The sequence below is a fragment of the Myodes glareolus genome, chromosome X (assembly GCF_982192425.1).
Source record: "Myodes glareolus chromosome X, mMyoGla1.1, whole genome shotgun sequence".
NCBI lineage: Eukaryota > Metazoa > Chordata > Mammalia > Rodentia > Cricetidae > Myodes > Myodes glareolus.
Window position 1 is genome coordinate 17,833,954 of NC_142053.1, and position 15,201 is coordinate 17,849,154.

A 15,201-nucleotide genomic window follows, 5' to 3' on the forward strand; every position below is an offset into this window, starting at 1 on the left:
AGGCAATGATTTCTCATCAGCTAGGTAGAATTTTTTTCTATGAGAGGCACAGATAAAGTCATTGCAAAGACCCGGAAAACAGGGACTGTGACATGTTGAGAGAACTGCCAGGCCAGTGAGATGGACTATAGTGGCCAGAGGGACAGGCAGCAGAGGTGCTGAGTGTTCACCATCCCCCACCTTCCTCTCTTATAAATCATACAGTCAGTCTCCACAATAAGCATTGCCATTACATGGGGTCATAAGACTGAGCTATGGCCAATGAAATGTAAGCAGAGATGACATACCTTCATACATCTATATGTATGTATGTATGTATGGATGAATGGATGAATGGATACTTTCCAACATGTGATTCTGAATCCTCTTTTACATACTTGCTGTATATAAAACAATCAACAGATTGTCCCTAAGGGCCTTGAGGATCTCAGAGCCATAAGGAGTGCAGCTGACAGTTAAGAGTTTGAGAGCTGGGGAATCACACAGTATATGAGATTACTCATCTCAATGCTGTGAAGTGGTACAAGATGAGATCAGAAAGAAAGTATCAAATGTTCCTGTCTCAGTTAGGGTTCCTATTGCTGTGATGAAATGCCATAACCAAAGCAACATTGGGAGGAAAGGGGTCAGCTCGCTCACAGTTCCATATAGCAGTCCATCATCAAAAGCAGTGAGGGCAGGAACTCAAACAGGGCAAGAACCTGGAGGCAGGAGCTGATGCAGAGACCATGAAGAGGTGTGGCTTAGTGGCTTGTTCCTCACATCTTGCTCTGTCTGCCTTCTTTTAGAATCCAGCATCACCAGTCCAGGGATGGTACCACCCATAATGGAATGTACCCCCCCCCCATCAAGAGCTAATTAAGAAAAAGCCCCACAGGCTTGCCTACAGCCTTATATGGAGGCAATTTCTTTCTTTTTTTTCTTAAGAATTTTTTAATACAACCTTTTATCATTCTACATAGCCACTCCCTCCCCGCCTCCTACCTCTCCCTTCCCCCACCCCACCCCCATCCACTCCAGAACAGTTGTGCGGCTTGGGCAGTCTGTGTAGCCATTGGCAATGGGACCAGGATTTATCCCTAGTGCTTGAACTGGCATCTTGGAGCCCATTCCCTTTGGAAGGATACCTGGCTCAGTCTAGATATGGAGGGGCGAGGGACCTGGTCTCGCCTTGAAGTGAAATGTCAGACTTTGTTGACTCTCATGGGAAGCCTTACCCTTTCTGGGGGCATTTTCTTAATTGAGATTTTCTCCTCTCAGATGACTTTAGCTTGTGTCAAGTTGACATAAAAGGATCCAGCACAGTTTCTAAAACAAATTTTTCATCACCCAACTTGTTCCCTGAAGGCCAGACTCATTTTAAGCTTTATCTATGAGGCTTGTCTTGTTATCCTCATACTGTGGTTACTCGTAGCTCTCGGGTTATAGTTAGGCAGTATTATCACTGTTCATCCCTTCCTTTGGATTTAGTCAACCCTATTGGTTTCCACTATTTCCAGCCACTACATTCTCTGAATGTCATTGACTCCTGAGCGTTTTGCTTCACCGTTCATAGGTGGGTTTGCCTGTGGTAGTTCAGCTGCTTTTCAGGCTTGGTTCCAGTTTCTTCTGGATCCTTCGCAGTACTCTATCATATGTTCAATTCCTTGCTTGTAGCCCAGGCTGATCTTGAATTCCTGATCCTCCTGCCTCAGCCTTCTGAGTGATAAGATGATGGGCACATGCCACCACACTGGCTTAGCGTCTCCTATTTTTAACATCTTAAAAATATGCACAGTACATGAATATATTTCATTCATTTTTTTTACCCCCCTCCTGTCGGAGGGACAGCATTCCAGCCTCACTGGAAACGTGGAGCTCATTGGAAAGAACTTCTTACCAGCTCCACTTTTACATACACCTGTCTGTTTTAAAAGGCACACTTAGGCGACTGTGCAGCCTGCATAGGAGAGTCACACCAAATATTCCTGCCATGGCATTAGCATCCTCCCACAAGAAGTATTTACTTAGTAAGTTCTCCCGAGAAGCTTCAAGTTGGAGCCTCCAGCATTACCATGACAACTGGTCTCCAGCTCATTTTCCAACAAACCTCAGACAATAGGTACTACAGCCCCTCACATCTGAGACATCAGAAATCAAGCTGCCGTGACTTCCAGTTCTGCATCTGATACAGCACCAACTCTCCCTAATGTCTATCTTGTTAGAGATCCCACTTATCCAAACCACATCAAACGACTTGGGTACTGAACCTCTAAGCTAAGTTGGATATTTTTCTCCAACCCAGTTTGCTGCTAACCCCATCCCTTTCCTAATATACTCAGAGGCTAATCAGGCCTAAACAGCTGAAACATGGCTCACAGAGCCGAGCAAGGCTGGTTCGGAGGCAGCCGCACCCTCATAATTTTCATATGACTGATTAAGAAGGCATCTGAAAAGATATCAATTTAGTCTGATTTCCCTTCCAAGGCAAGTGGCCCTCAGTTCCAGGAAGAGAGAGCGTTTGGAGCTAGCATTCATTAAGACTAGAGGAGGAATGGGCTAGAGAGACACGTTTCACCTGCCTTTTTCTTTAACCCTGCCATTAACCTTGTTCTCGGAGGGACGGCTGCAGCGGCAGCTAGGGCTGCTGCTCTCAATCAGCACATTTCTCCCAGATGGTGCCGGCAGTGTGAGGACTGTGGACTCCGGTAATCACAGCTGAGGGGTGACTCTCTCCCAGGAAGACATGTCTCACTCTGCTTTTTGAGGCCAGGATGAAATTATTTGCATCTCTTTTCTGCCGTGCGGCCCGTTCCCCTCTGTTCCTCCCATATGTTGGCTTTTTCTGCCTACTTGCTGTGTGCTTGGATCTTCTCCAGCACGTTCACCCCTCACAGCCACAGCTAAGCTTTTTCACGAGAAAGAGTCAGCACCCACTAAGTCTCAGCTTGACTTTGCCGAGCCCTTTGAAGTATACTTGATAGATGTGTGCATACGTGCATGTATACACACATTTATATGAATATATGTGTATAATGTATGCACGTATGTGTGTGTGTGTGTGTGTGTGTGTGTGTGTGTGTGTGTGTGTGTATTCTCCTTTCTTCTTCCACACCAACTCTATGAGGAAGTTATGCTTGCTTCCACCATCAGGAAACTCGGGGTCAGACAAAAGAAAACCCTGGTTTGGGATCAAAAGGTAGCTATGGGATGCATACTCAGATCTGCTTGGTTTCAAAGGTTGGTTTTTTTTGGGGGGGGTATGTGTGCAATTATCCCAACATGTTCCTGAATACATTGCATGTAAACAGTCGTGTTGTTGAAAGCATGCCATTTCCGGGGCTTCCATCAACACACAGAAAGCAGAACTAATCTACACAGTGTACCTGTATAATCCCCTCCTAGGGAATAAGACAGCAAATGCTGTGTTCAGCTAAGACCCAGGCTCAGAGAAATGATCCCAGAATATTACTCTGCAGAGTCAACTGAGATTTCTGTTGCCAGAGAAACAGATGGAGGCCAGGAACAAGGCATTCAGAAGGACTGAGTGGTGGCTTGCGCTGGCCAAGCACACGAGCCAGCTGCCTGTCTTCTCAACACGCGGACCACTCAGCAGCTAGGCAAGCTTGGGCAAGGTCGGAGCTGGAAGTCCAAGTACTCTCAACTATGGAAACAGTCTCCTTATCTGGAGATTTAGAGAGTCTGCTGTGCGCGACTACTGCGCGCATGAGCTTCACAGAGGAGACGCGCTGCTATTTCCATTTTATACAGTAGAAAACTAAGGCCTGGAAAACGAGTTACACAGACTGCTTCACACGTAGTTGATTCTGCCTGTGCTCCTCACTGTCTTTGCAGGAACACTAGTGATACCTCAGTCATATGCTCACTATGAATGTGAGTCCAACTGCTGTGTTTCAAGATTACCGATTCTTCCTCTTCTCAAAGAAAATGAGTATTGGATTTGAGAGGAGTAAGTCACTTTGAACGCATTCGTTTGGATAGTAGTCTGGTTTTGGACAAAAGCACAGTGAGCCTTGTGAAAAATCCAATCCCTGTCACTCTGATCGTATTTCCACAAACCCCCACCAGAACCTGACCGTTTTCCTGCTCTCCTGTTTAAGAAGGCTACGTGCATCGTATTTCTATTTTCTGGAGTGCAGAATAGGCTACCAGAGTGCACCAGTGCTTGCTTTTGTTCCGGAGGAAAAGCAAGTAGAAGGACCAAGGGCACTCAGAACTATCTATCCTCTCCCCTCCTAAACCAGACTCTGAAAACCTTGAGGGCAAGAGTCACACTCCCTTTCTCATAACTGTAACTGCAGCTCCTGGCGCAGAACCCGGTAATCAATGTGCTTTCAGTGAGCGCTCCTGAAATGGTTAAAGAATGACATTTGTGCTCAGGGGGTTACAGGGCTCATGAACTCGCACTTCTCAAGGTCTGGGGGAACGACATAGTGCAGTTCTCAGGTGCTGCCAAAAGGTGGCAGAGAGACTCTGCAAACACTCCCGCCCAGGAAGTTGATGGTGAAAATGACTCAGCCTGGAAACTGGGGAGCTTGTCAGAAACGGGAAATTTCTGGAATGATTTCTAAAGGCCCCATGTTGTGCAGCAAAGCCACTGAAAATCGTTATGTTCTGCCAGAGTATTTGTTGAGAAAGAGAACTGTTCTTTCAACAAGCAGTTTGATTCAATTTTCACTTTTCAAGAAGAGACTTTAAGCAAATGTTTATTGAGTGCCTACTATGTAGGCACGGAAGGATCAAAGATCAACGAGACAGAACCCTTTTCTGCCCTTTGAGCTCGTGTCTAGCAGGGAGGAGATGGCAAATAAGAGAAATACAAAATGCTGTGAAAAGGGCACCCTGTTCTGCTTCAGGAAAATCAGGAGCACCTTTCGAAGGTGTCATTAGAGCTAGGGAGTAATTATATATTTATGCATCTACGTGAGTCACTGCCATTTTAAATAAGAAATAATTTCTTGGTTACATAAACCATTTAAAGGCAGAGTGAATATCAATCAGAAAAGTTTAGGGAATGCCACCATTGGCCTTCTTTTTTCTTTACATTCACAAGCTAGACAAAGCATCTTCCCAGAAATATTTCTTTAAAAAGAAAACTGTTTTTTAAAAAAATATTTATTTATTTATTTATTTATTAAAATTTTCCACCTCCTCCCATTTCCCTCCCCCTCCCCCCACCCCCCTCCCCCCACCCCCCCTCCAGTCCTAAGAGAAGTCAGGGTGCCCTGCCCTGTGGGAAGTTCAAGGCCCTCCCCTCTCCATCCAGGTCTAGGAAAGTATGCTTCCAAACAGACTAGGCTCCCTAAAAGCCAGTACATGCAGTAGAATACAAAACCCAGTGTCATTATCATTGACTTCTCATTCAGTCCTCATTGTCAGCCACATTCAGAGAATTCAGTCCTCATTGTCAGCCACATTCAGAGAGTCCGGTTTGATCACATGCTCGTTCAGTCCCAGTCCAGCTGGTCTTGGTGAGCTCCCATTAGATCAGTCCCACCGTCTCAGTGGTTGGACCAACCCCTCGTGGTCCTGACTTCCTTGCTCATGTTCTCCCTCCTTCTGTTCTTCATCTTGACCTTGGGAGTTCAGTCCAGTGCTCTGATGTGGGTCTCCGTCTCCATCTCCATCCATCACCAGATGAAGGTTCTATGGTGATATGCAAGAAGGCCAGTTCAGGCACCATCTCCTCTGCTGCCCATGGACCTAGCCTGGGGACATTCCCTTGGACACCTGGGAATCCCTCTAGAGCCAAGTGTCTTGTCAACCCTAAAATGGCTCCCTTAATTAAGATATCTTCTTCCCTGCTCCCATATCCACCCTTGCTCCATCTCAACCATCCCATTCCCCAAAGCTCCCTCCAATCCTCCCCTTCTCCCTTCTCTCTCCCCATCTCCCCTTTCCCCAACCCCACCCCTGTGCTCCCAACTTTTGCCAGGCGATCTTGTCTACTTCCAATATCCAGGAGGATAAATATATGTTTTTCTTTAGGTTCACCTTATTATTTAGCTTCTCTAGGATCACAAATTATAGGCTCAATGTCCTTTATTTATGGCTAGAATCCACTTATGAGTGAGTACATACCATATTCCTCTTTTTGGGTCTGGGTTACCTCACTCAGTAAAGCGTTTTCTATTTCCTTCCATTTGCATGCAAAATTCAAGCTGTCATTTTTTTTTTACTGCTGAGTACAACTCTAATGTGTATATGTGTCACACCTTCTTCATCCATTCTTCCATTGAGGGGCACCTAGGTTGTTTCCAGGTTCTGGCTATTACTAATAATGCTGCTATGAACATAGTTGAACAAATGCTTTTGTAGTATGCTCCGACATCTCTTGGGTATATTCTCAAGAGTGATATTGCTGAATCCTGAGATAGCACCTACCTGATTTGTCTAATAAAATGCTGAATGGTCAACAGTTAAGCAGAGGAGGGAGAGGTAGGACTGGCAGGCAGGGAGAATAAATAGTAAGAGGAATCTAGGCTCAGGAGAATGAGAGGGGAGAACAAGGGAGAAAGAGAAGGAGGCACCCAGAAGGAGAGAGAAAAAGAGGGAGGTGCTCTGGGCTAGCCAACCAGGTAGACATGAAGCAGGAGAATAAGACATACAGAATGAAAAGTAAAAAGCCCTAAAGCAAAACATAGGCAAAGAGAAACAGTTTAAAATAAATTGTAAGAGCGAGCAAGAAATGAGCACTAGGTCAAACATTCATAACTAATAATGAGTCTCTGTGTCATGATTTGCGAGCAGATTAGGGGCCAAAAAGAAAGTCTGTTACTAACTAGTCTGTAACAACCAATCATCATAAATATACCTCAGCATATGCTCATAAAAAACCAAAGACTTTTCTTGCACTGTCACAATAAAATGATCAAAGATGTTTATTTATTCTTTGAGAATGCCATGCTTGTTTACAATGAAGTATGATCCTCTACGCCTCATTTCCTCCTTCTAACCCCTCTCAGGCCTCCCACCTCCCAACTTCATTTTCTCTTCTTTTCTTCCCTGAGAAGCTATGGGTGGTTGATAGCTATGGGCTATTGATGGGGGAGAGAGAGTCGCTTGTACTTTGGGAGTACGGCCCCTGGTAGGTTGCCCCAGCCCAGAAGATGACCCCACACGTATAAGCACACATAGACAGCGCTAAATGGACTTAATGGGTTATTAAAAACCCTTAATATCAATAAAATACTGTCACCTGACATATTTTCCAAAATAAATGTGAAATTTTACCAATCATTTCAATCAAGTCCATTATAGCATTCTCTTCGCCATCTAGGATCACACAATGTATTTCATTATCTTAGCTTTTTAACCTCCTTCAACAACTCATTAGCTTATCTTTCTCGTCCTTCTCAGGGAATTAGGGATTGAACCACGGTTCTCACATATTCTAGACTCTACCTTTCATGGTCTGTTTTTTATTTTTTGTTTTAGACAATCTCTTTTTGGTGCCTATGTTGGCACTGAGCTGTGTCTGTAGCCCAGACAGGCATGGAACTTGTGGTCCCTCTTGCCTCAGCATTTCTACCTACTGAGAACACGGACTCTGCTACCAAGTCTGACTCATGACATTCCTTTTAAAGAGGACAAATCAATTCCATTATCAAATGGCCGTCAGCTTGGCTTATTTAATTTATTATGCTTCCTGCTCCCCCCAAGTTTAGGTTTTAGTATCAATTTAGACTTATGAGTCTAATTTGTTAGAGTCTATTTATTTAGTCTGTAGTTTCCGGATTTTAATGGCAAAGTGGCTCTGAACTGGAATGTAGGATTCTTCTCAGCTGTCTCTTATGGCCATGCTCGATCACTGCCATTCACTTGGCACAACAAGATGTTACCTGTTTACTTCAAACTTCCTTTGCTCCAATCCCAGAATCATCTCTTCCTTGTTTTGCTGAAGAAATCATCCGAGAGAACAAAATCTTGGCAAGATCTATGCTCACTGCTCAGGCGTGTTCCTCTATGTAGACGCCTCCATAGAGCAGCCTTGATAACGATGAGTTCATACCAATGTCTCTAATTTCAATCCAACACCACAGGCTCCTTCCTTTTCTTCTCCCATTCCAAAGATGTGTCCTTCCTCTCTCACTGTGAGAACCTTGGCTCCCAACAACATGAATCCAATTACTCATTTGCTCAGTCTCACAAGCACACACAAAATAGTTTCAAAATTGCTAAACTGTCACTGTTACAAGCAGTAAAGCTACCAGGAAAGAGTTAAGGTTCACAAATAGTTCCTTTTCTCTTCGGGGTTGTGAGAGAGATAGTCAAAGGTTACTCCCATTACATGCTGTTTTCATACCTGAGTTGCTTATGAGATCAATTTGGCAAATATGTCTTTCCACCTCGATTTATGTTCAGTTTTAAGGATGTTGTCATTCTTACTGATTTCGTTTCCCTTTCAGGCAGTGTAAAATGTCAACATGATTTCAAAGGGCAAAGCTATGAAAACATATACTAAGGCCTCTGAAAATGTTTCTCTTCTCAACTTTCGAGTTTTCTGCTAGACTCTCTTCCTTGATCCAAAGGTTGCTTGCATGGGCCTCTTTTTTCTTATCCTTAATTAGACTTCGGTTTTTGAAAAATTGAATTATATTATCATTTACTCCTCAGTATTTTTTACTGCTATTCTCCTCGCTCATTTAATTGGATACTTACTCAAACACTGTCAGTATTCCCTCCTTCATGAACATGCAAGCTTCTATTTTTCTAGACTGTTTTAGCCACTCTCAAGGATTTGGTTATGTGATTTCCTTCACTTTCATTCAATTCCAAACAGTATTTGTCTTGGGTTTTTCCAAATATTAATTACCAAACTATCGTTGTCATTTTCCTTTAATTGTATGTAACTTTTAACCTGCTCATGCTACATTTTAAAATGCAATCTAAAAGTAACAGTGAAATTTAATTTATCAACAATTGTTGAAATTATCTTATATTCATTATTGTGTGTTTTATGTATTTTTCTCCTTTTTTTGCTGTTGTTCAGATATGAAACATAACTTTTGGTTGAGAAACAGAATATTTTTCATTAGTCTAGAACAACAATTGAGCTTAGATATTTCATCTAGAACACTGATTCTCTGACAAAATCAAACCCAATGGCTACATAATCCACAACATTCAATTCCCACTGCAGAATTTCTCTCATGGAGATCCTTCTGCTGCAGCTGCCGAGTCCTGGGGGCTCAGCCTCCAACACTGCTACCTCTGGCAAACAGGATGCATCCACCACTAGTCTTGGTAGGTGTCTGTGTGGTAGGCCCTCTCCTTGCCAGTGTGATGTAGATGTATCTGACTAAATCTAGACTTCATGCCCTCATCTGCATGTGAGAGAGACTGGGGAGACAATTCTCCGGCTTCTACATCGAGAAGGCCCAGACATTTCAGAGGAGATTCTCTTCCATATAGGCGAAGAAAGATCAGAGACATTGGCCAGGGTGTCGTATGTGCTGGGAGAGTGCACTGACAATAAGTTTTCTGAGACGTGAATTTAGTTTTTTAGATTTTTTGGGGGGGGGTCTTTGTCTTACAGAAATTTTACACATGGGGTTCGTAAGGGAGGAGATAACTGTTGGTTCTCTTAAGACCTCTCTAACAGTCTATGTGGCATAGTGTGCAAGTCCTGTATTTGCGGAGACCACTGGGTGTAAAGATTTATGTATAAACACATTTTTTGTTTGAAGGCAGGTTGAGGAAGAAATGAAAATAAAATATATAATTCTAATAGTTTCGTGAATATAATTCTAGTAGCAATATGCATAAAACTCTAAAATGCTTAATGTTTTGAAAAGTCCTGGCTGCACTCATTGCTTTTGTATATTCATTATTTGTCCTTTGGTGGCTTGGATGCCAGGCGTCAAATTTCTATTTTACTACTAGTCACCTTAAAATCTTAACCACTTGTGTGTAGCATGAATACTAAAAACTCAGAGACAGATATTGGGGTTCAACTGGAAGATCAAAGAAGTAAGGCAACCAAGTCACTAGCGAGCTCTATGAAATCTTCAGACTGAAAGAGAGCGAGTTCCTGTCTCATCCCACCTTATATTCCTCTCTAGTGCTGGGATTAAAGGTATGCACCACCACGGCCGGCCTCTATGGCTAACTAGTGTGGCTGCTGGGATTAAAGGTGTGTGCAGCCACTGGCTGGCCTGTATGGTTGACTAGTGTGACTGCTTTGCGTTTTAGTCTCCAGGCAATCTTTATTTATTAAATTACAAATAACATATCACTATACTTGTGTGTACATTATTCCACAAATAGCTAGAATGAATAAACTTTCATAGTTATTTCAAACCAAATAAGCAAGAGATCACTCTTATGGTTTGACTAAGATCCCAGGTTCATGTGTTTGCGTACCTGGTCTTGAGCTATTTGTGCTGTTTTGACAGCCTGTAGAAACTCTGGGCACTGTAGCCTAGCTTGGGGAAGAGACTAGGGTTTGAGGGTTTACAGCCTGGCCCCCACTTCTTGTCCTGTGCTTTGTATTCCTCTGAGGTGATGAGGAATCTAGCTGGGGTTCATGGAGCTAGCTGCCACTGTGCTGTCCCTGCTATGGGACTGCAGTCCCTCAAATTATGAGCTAATCAATCCTTCCTTCCTGAAGTTGCTTCTTGTCAAGCATTTGGAGCCAGGTATGAAGAAAGTAATTAATCCCAACCCTAACTCTCTGGCCTCTCCAACCCCTCTTGTCCTCTCTTGGGCGAATATCTCAATATTTTTCTTTTCTTTCCCTTTTATCATTTTTGAATAACATTTTCATTTATTCTTTGGAAATTTCATCCATGTATACAATGAATTTTCACCACAGCCACACCTATTAGCTCTCTCCAACTCCCTTCAATACTCCCCAACTCAACTTCATGCCCTCCTTTATTTCTATTAGTATCATTGTTATCATTATTATCATTAATAGGTCTCTTGAGTCCAATTAGTGCTGACACATAGATATGCATCCATTCACTGGGGCTTGGACAACTCATCAGAGACGCTTGTCTCCAGATTCTCACTCACTGTATTTACTGTGGGCTTTAGCAGTTATTTAGCCCTAGCTGAAAGTTGTGCCTTCAGTTTTTAATGTCCATCATTGTTTCTTGCAGGGATGTACCACAGTCAGGTCACACCGGCTCACAGAGCCAAATGCGAGTATTTCTTTCTAGCACTGTTCAATGCTGTACTCTCAGTAGCTTAAGACCTGCCATGGGAGAAGCAAGCTCTGTGATACAAATCAACTCCTCTCCCAGGGAGCCAGTTGTTAAATGTTTACCAGCACACCACTGGATTCTCATATGTCATGCCATTTTCTTTATTATATTACTTTAAAGCTTAGTATACCCTTAGTATTTCAAAGGGCTCATGAATAATAAAATCTATTACTTTGTGTTTGGTCTTATTCTTGAATTCTGCCTCAAACCAAGAATCATTGCAACTCCTGTTAATTGCATAAGCTAAGTCTACTTTACCATTTTCCTTCTGCAAGAAAACTTCAAGTATTAGCAGAATATTCAATGGAGTGTCTCTGGGTATATCAACTATACTCCAGAGAAGGTTCCATGCCCAGGAACCGGCCAATACAAAACTGGCTCATTGTGTGTGTGTGTGTGTGTGTGTGTGTGTGTGTGTGTGTGTGTGTGTGTATGTGTTTGTGTGTATACACCTTTTGTTTTGTTTTGGTTTGATTTGGAATGTTTTGTTTTATCGGCTTCTTGTTTATTTTTATTTTTCTTCTTTTCTTTGAGAGAGAAAGAACATGAAGATGGGTTAGTAAAGAGGTGGGGAGAATCCTGGAGGAGTTGGGAGAGGGGAAGAATATTATCAAAATATGTTATATGAAAACAATTTAAGCAAAACTATTAGCAGAGTATTCTGATGCCAGGAGTAAGCACCATATTCTTTCGTCTTTCTTTATTCAATTATCTACCTATTCAAGTTTTGGCTGTGACTTTAAAATAAATACCACACGAGGCTTCTAGAAAGCCTCCTGAAATAGAACTGACAAATTTGGGAGGGCCTTTTTCCCCTATTTTTCCTTTTACTTCCTCTATTTCTCTGTGAGGATCATGGACAGGATGGCTGTAGCCCCGCAAGCTTATATGGATTGTGGTGTTTATTAAGGATAGAAATTATATCTTGAAAACCATGTCAACAGTTGGATAAAAGGAGCCTGAGAGCTGATGCCATGGAGCTGGGTTGATCACATTTGTCTCGGTTTTCCTCTGGTCATTTTCATCTCTTTCTATTGGGTTTATAATATGGAAGGTTTCTCTGATTAGAATTTTAAATAACCGGAGACTTCTGTGGATATACCTTTTCTATTATGCAATAATTCTACTGAGGTTTTAACTCTGGCAGTCAGATTTTTAATATCTAAAAACGCTTTCCTAATTCTGATTATAGATTCAATAATTGTAATACATTTGGGTCCCAGGTAGACTAGGTTGGCCTCAAACTTGCTACATATTTGGGGATAACAGTGAAAACCCAGTCCTCCTGCTTCCTCCTTTTGATTGCTGGAATTTCAGATATACACCAGCATACCCAGATTATGTGATGCTGAGATCTGAGCAGGGGTTTTGGGCATGCTAGGCAAGCACTTGCCCAACTGTGCTTAATACATTAGTCCAGTGGATTCAGTACTATAACAAGACCCCTTTCTCTCTTGCTATGCTCTTTTCCAGACAGATACTCGACACTCATGTTATTGATACAACCTCAAATCAGAAATTCCAGCAATGTCTTGAATTTTGAATCCCATCTTGAAAGTTGCTATCTGTGCCTCTGTGAGCTCCTTGGAGATAGAGACAATATGTGTTGTTAACATTTGTGCTTAAATTTGCTAGCAAAAGTTTTACATGTATCCTATTCCTAGTATGAAGAGGGTTCTTTGGTAGCATGTGATATCGAGTTGTATGCTTCTTTCCTTATGGAATATTAAAGAATAAATTATTTGAAAAGACATTAATTTTCAAATCACTTCAAACTCTAAGTTTAATTAAGAATGCTATTGATAAAGATGCCATCTAATAAAAAATAAACAGTATCACTTCAGCACTAAAACTGAAAATTTGCTTTTGTTTCGCTTTGTTTTGTAAAAGGGCAGATAGGAAACTCTCTGGTTCAGTGGGCCGCAGGGTCTCTGTCACAAAGACTTCCAGGAGAGTACAAAAGTACCCACAGACTGTACACAAAAGGGACAGAAGCTTTGATTGGACAACAGTTACTAACATTGAGTGCAGCTTTCAAGTTTAATGAAATCTTCTTCCTTTTATTTGTACCAACTTTCTGAAAATGCAATAAAATCATTCCATCTTGTTGACCATAAGAGTTAAATTGGCAAGCTGCATTTGTGCTGGGCACTATAGTTTGAGGACACCTCTTTGAGCCATCTCCAATTTGAGTTCAACAAGGCCAGTGGCCTTTAGATCTTTCCTCTTCTCATACAAACTGCATGACTAGGTCACAGGCATTTAGAAGAAAAACCAGAGGCGTTTTCTTTCTGTTATCTGTCTTCTGCTCAGCCTCATTTTGGCCCCAGAATTATTGCTTTAATTTGATTGTTTTCTTCATAATCTCATTATGTTTGTATTTTAATCACTGAGGTGTCTTTCTAGGCTTGTGCTTATATTTTAGTATGTATTTATTTTAATTTAAAAACTTAATTTTGGTTTTTGAGATAGAATCTCACACAGACACCCATGTTGGCCTGGGATGCACTGTGTAGTCCAGACTAGCTTCTAGCTCACGGAATTTCTAGTCTTCCATGGATAGGAAGATATGAATTATCCTAACTAGATATGATTGAATTTTTAATCCAACAATAATACAAACTACACATACAGAGGAGAAAAACGAGAGAGGGGGAGAGAGAGAGAGAGAGAGAGAGAGAGAGAGAGAGAGAGAGAGAGAGAGAGAGAAGGAGAGTGGGGATGAAAAGAAGAGGAGGAGGAGAAAAGGAAAAGTTGAAATGATCCTCTTTCCTATATGGTATGAAAAAATGCTGAGATGACTGCATTTGCTAACTTTTCTTTGATCCTTCAAACAACTAATAAAATAGCCACTTCGTAGGGGAGGAAACCAACATGACCTCATCATAGTACTGGGGATTTTAGAATAAAAGGAGCCTAATATTCATTTCCGCAGAACACAGTGCTTGGTGGAGCCTTGCTGTTCCTTATACTTCAATCAAGAACTATTCTTACGAATGTCTCAGAGCATTTAGGAAAGAGAATTTCTCTTAGCCACCAGGATTTATTATTCTGAAATGAAGTCAGCCAAGATCCCTTAATGACCTATGCCAGGTTCTTCAACAAACCAGGGGCATATTTATGCTCTTCACCAAAGTATATTGCTCCATTGCTCTTTGTATCATATCTGCATAAATATGATAACCTGCTATCAAATATTAGGAAATATCAATCTGTAGTCAACAGGTTTTTGCCATCTAAACAAGGCATCATAATGATTGAGCTGCATTCTGTTCTCTTGGCTTTAGAAGAGAATTAAGGTAAATCTGTGGGAAAGCAGACATTACTGCTTCAGATTCGTCACATCACTGGGGTCATCATGAATGCCACTGTCTGGTTTTCAAGCTAAGAAATTCAGAAACTTGATTTGTATGGCATTAACACAGAAGTGATCAGGCTTCAGGGGACTGACTCACACTAACCAAATTTGCAGGGGCTAACTGATTCAATGGGAAACCAATTGATGGATTTACCCCAAGAAAAGGAACTGCCAGCCAGCCAACATTCTCTGTCAGAAGAAACAAGCTGTGTCCATCTAATGAGTCCAGCTTCTCTGAGGCAAGGGCAGACTTTCCTTTCTAATTCTACAACCTGCTGTGACTGATAGGAGACCCTCATCTTCCAACCACTATTGGAGACAGATCATCTTCTCTAAAGCCCTCCTCCTGGCTCTAAGAAAAGAGTACCCTAGAGCATAACCCAGAAAACACAGAAGCAATAAGCTGCTGCCATCACCAAGTGAACTTAATTTTTATTTTTATTTTTTTTAATTTATTGTTTTTATTGAGCTATGTATTTTTCTCAGTTCCCCTCCCTTCCTCTCCCCTCTTATTCAACCCTCATCCATGGTCCCCATGTTCTCAATTTACTCAGGAGATCTTGTCTTTTTCTACTTCCCATGTAGATTAGATTCATATATGTCTCTCTTAGAGTCCTCTTTGTTGTCTAGGTT